This window comes from Schistocerca piceifrons, chromosome 8, assembly GCF_021461385.2.
Source record: "Schistocerca piceifrons isolate TAMUIC-IGC-003096 chromosome 8, iqSchPice1.1, whole genome shotgun sequence".
Lineage (NCBI taxonomy): Eukaryota > Metazoa > Arthropoda > Insecta > Orthoptera > Acrididae > Schistocerca > Schistocerca piceifrons.
Genome location: NC_060145.1, coordinates 77,353,229 through 77,357,987, shown reverse-complemented (window position 1 = coordinate 77,357,987; position 4,759 = coordinate 77,353,229).

The following is a 4,759-nucleotide window of genomic DNA, read 5'->3' as shown; positions in this document are numbered from 1 at the left end:
TTCTCCTTCCTTATATATTGGGCATATTACTCTAGTATTCCACTCCTCCGGCATGCTTTCATTTACCCATATGTTCTTTTTATGAGTAGTTTAAATATTTCACGTCTAGAGGTTGCCCCAATCATTTTATTAGTTCTAACACGATCCCATCTTCACCGGGTGCACGGTTATTTTCTAGTTTCATTATCACTGTTTCCACATCCAGCATTGTTTGGTTTTGTGCCTCATGCCTTTCAATTTCTCTTGCCTCTGTGTTATCTTCCGGTTCCTGTGTACCTCTTGGGGCCTGAAATGGGTTTTTGTTGAGCATATCTCCAAAGTATTCTGCCCACCTCTGCAATATCTCTTGTTCATCTCTTTTTATCTCACCGTTTCTGTTTTTGGATGCATTTCGTTTAGGTTGAAAATTTTTTCTCATCTTTCCCACGGCATGATAGAATTTCTTCGTTTCATTTTGTTCCTTTAATTCTTCAATCTCTTTAAACTTTGATTTCAGCCATTCCTTTTTCTTTTTCTTGCATATTGTTTGGACATTCGGTCGTAATTCTTTGTACACCTCCACGTTTCTTTTTGTTTCTCCCTGTATCATTCTCAGTTTTGATGCATTTTTACGTTCTGTTACCAGCCTCCATTTGTCATCAAACCACTCATTTCGTGCATTTCTTCTCATCCAGAATACGTCTTCTACTGCCTCTTTTAGCGCTTTCTGGATTTTAGCCCACCTTTTTTGGATTTCCATTGTTTCCTCACTGGGAGTCAGTGCATCTCCAACTTTTGCTTGGTGTGCTTTCACATCTTCTGTGTCTCAGTTTGTATTTTTCTCCATTCCTGGTTTAGGTGTTACAGATAGTTTTTCTCTCACTACAGCTTTTACAGCATAGTGATCTGATTCACAGTTAGGACCCCTGCAGCTCCTCTCATCGATAACAGGCGTTGAATATAGTGCCTTTACTAACGCATGGTCTATGTGATTGACTACTCCATTTACATTTGATTTCCATGTTCCGAGATGTATTCTTTTACGTGGGAAATCTGAGCTCCTGATTATTAGACTATTTCTAGCAGCAAACGGACATAACATTTCTCCATTCTTGATACTTTCTTCGTGTAATGTGTATCTCCCAGATACTCCCATATCAGCATCGCCCAACCTGTGCACCAAAATCTCCCGTAACTAACAACAGATCATACTTTTGTACTTCACTGCATGCCCTTTCTAGATCATCATAAAACTTTTCCTTTGTTTCTTCTTCTTCTTCCTCTGTTGGTGCGTAAGCTGTTATTATCGTTATATTTCTGTTGTTCCCTATTACTCTCAGTCTGCTAAGTCTTTCATTTATGGGTTCAAATTCCAAAACACTTTTACCAATCTCCTTTGTTATTATGAATCCCGGTCTGGCTTGTTCTGTTCTTGCGTCTGGTCCACTATACAACAGAGAATACTGGGGCATATTTATCTGACCTTGTCCTTGCCATCTTATTTATTGTAGCGCTACAATGTTTTACTTGAACTTCATGATCGCATCAGCTATTTCTTTCATTTTTCCAGGTTTCTACATGGTCCGTACATGCCATCCTACCATGCTACTACTGCCAAATCTTTTGTCCCTTTCCTTTACCGAGGTCGTGTTTTTTGTGACTTGTTGGGGTTCTGTAATATGTCATTTTTACAGTGTGGGGTAACCGGCCTCACGCCCAACTCCAATCTTGGAGGAGCTGGATGTTTTTAGGGTTTACTCCCCTAGGGATGTTGGCTTCCCTACGCCTACAGAGCCCCCTACCCTTTGTTGACGGACACACTCCTCAGTCGAGACCAGTCCGGCTTGGGTGACCCTGCCAGCAGCGTCGGCTTAGCTCTCGACTTCATCAAAGCATGCAAAACCTCCCGCCCTACACTGAAGGTACCTACGATAAGGCTGTGTCCCCTGGGAGGGTCCACGATCGATTCGCTTATTCAAAACAGATGGTGAACCACAACTAGTATCACAATAACCTATGCACTGATTGCCTACAATGGACATAAATCCGTCCACCTGTCGGGCAATGGCGTATGTAGTATCACTGAGATTGCTCATAGCGTGTAGAATGGGAAAAGTCTGCGATCTATCAGAGTGTCTCCAGCATGTGGTAAAACAAGGTGTAACCAAGCCCAAACTTCGTGGGGTTTGGCATCCACCCATTACATATGTCTGAGGTCGTAGGCTAAGATAGACTGATAAAACAGGACAGGCAGCGAACTGTGGTTGAACTAACATCAGACTTTCGTGATGAACACACAGTGCACTGAACACTCCTAACGAAGGGGCTCCGCAGTCAATAACCCGTGTATGTGTCAATGTTAACACCACGAAATCGGCAACTAAGACTGAAATGGGCAAGTGGCCATCGGCATTTAACGTTGGCGCAATGAGAGAGTGTTGCATGGTCTCATGAATCCCGATACCTTCTCCATTATGCCTATGGTCGGACGCGAATTCGTTGTTACATCTCCGTGAGATTTCTACTGCTGTACAGAGACAAGCTGGCGCGTCTGCGTTATGCCCTGGAGAAAACACATGTGGGCATCCATAGGTGTACTGGAGCTCTTGAAAGGCACCACGACGGCCAAAGAGTATCATAAACTGGTTGCAGACCACATACACCCCTTCATGACGATCATGCTTCAAGACTAGAGTGGCAATTTTCAACAAGGTAATACGCCATGTCATAAAGCCAGGAATGTGATGAAGTGCTAGAAGAAACGCAGTAGCTACCAGTTTTCTAGATCTGAACCCGATCTAACACATCTGGAATTAAATTGAATGTGAGCTTTTCGCCCTTCCTCCGTGAATTTACGAGAATTAAGTGACTTGTGTGTGCGCACTCCCTCGAGCGTTCTACCAAGGCCTCATTGCTTTCATTCCATGGAGCATCGCCGCTGTTATCCATGTCAAAAGTAGGTGGTCATAATGTTCTGACTGATCGGTGTGTCATGGCGGAGCCCATCTGTATTTGTCTTCCAAAGCTGCCATTCGGATCTTGTTACAGGGATCAGCATATGAACACATGTCAGGCAGACATCAAAATGTGGAATGGTCAGTAGATTGAAGGAATTGGAGCCCAGGAGTTTCACAAAGTTAGAACAATATGCAGTGGTGTGGAAACGGATGCCATAGTGTATAAGACGGCATCAATACTTCATTTGATGCTCAGACTCCCTGCACATAAGTGGAGATATTGTCGGCAAATCCATACTACAACAAGAATTGTGAGAGTGAGAACAGAAATGATCATATTTGACTAGAAGACGAAAGAGAATGTTAAGTGCTTAATAGTGTGAAGAGAGAGAGTTTCTCTATACAGATTTCAGTAGTATAATAGATTTAGCTTAAAGACACTCAGGTAGTTGAGTCATTTAGGTGCCCCTTTGTTTTTGTTATTATAAGTATAGATGGTGTTAAGATTCCGTGCAAGCCCTACCATTGTCTGAAATAGTCAAAATTCTACTCTGAGGGATGATGTTTCCAAAGACTATTGAAGGTATAGCGATTACCCAGCAGTAAAAAGTAAACATGAATACTGTAGAAATAACTGTTGAAGATGGCCTGGCGAAAAGTGCTTCAGTGGGTGTGTCAGTCATCATTTTCGATAAATTTGAGTGTATCACCACAAAACAGTGAATTATGTGCTGATAGAGAATATGTATAACGAGTATTGAAGGAGAAGATCTGAACACAATGATTCTGAAAAAGGTATAGAACTTAGATGGGTAAACAGAACAGAAAAACTTAGATGAGGGAATTGTAAGAGTAGACAGAAGGAGATGTTATGTTGTGACAGTGTGGGGGATAAGGTCCTTTTGAGAGCATAGACAGTCAAGAAAACACAAGTTTTTGTACCAGACGTTTTTCAGTGTGTTTGTTGAACAATTTTAAGTTAAGAGAGTTGTGCATCCATGGTAACTGAAAACCTGCACACAAAGAGGATACACGATTTAAGCCATACATCCAGTTTAAAATCGTCCACAGAATAACGAATTTGTTGCGATGCTTTTCCTCAGAATTCGAATTTGTAGTTAGAACCTTTTATATGTATTTGTAGATTAACATAGTGTCAAGGTCAGTATATGGACTACAGAAAGAATACTCCAATTGGAGCAGAAAAATCGAATATGCCCCTGTTGAAAAGACCAGCTGCCTCATTTTACTTTCCATCAGTAAATCCTGTAAAATATTTCCTTAAAGTTTTGGTGTGGGAACATATTCATGCTCTTTCTAATACGCAATTCACCTCTCACTGCCAGAAACTCCGCTGACGATAACTCGTTCACACTCACTAGTAGTCCATCGATGTAAGTCGCTCTTACACATCCTCTCCCAATTGCCGATTCTCACTCACTCATTTAGCCCAACTCATAATGTGTTTCATCAGACCATGCGACGTTCAGGCATTGCGCCAACGTCCAATGTAGATGGTCACCTACCCATTTCAGATGTAGTTGCCGGTGTCATGGTGTTAAATTTGGCACATGCATGGGTTGTCGGTTGTGGAGACACATCGTTAGGAATGTTTCGTGCCCTGTGTGTTCAGACGCACTTGTAGCCTGCCCAGCATTAAAGTCTGGTGTTGGTTCCACCACAATTCGCTGCCCTTCCAGTTGTACCAGTGTACCCAACCTACGACGTCCGAGACCTGTAATGAGTGGTGTGGCTGCCCAACAGCACGGCGTCTGGACGTGGTTTCACTTTGGTTTCGCCACGTGTTGAAGATCCTCACCACA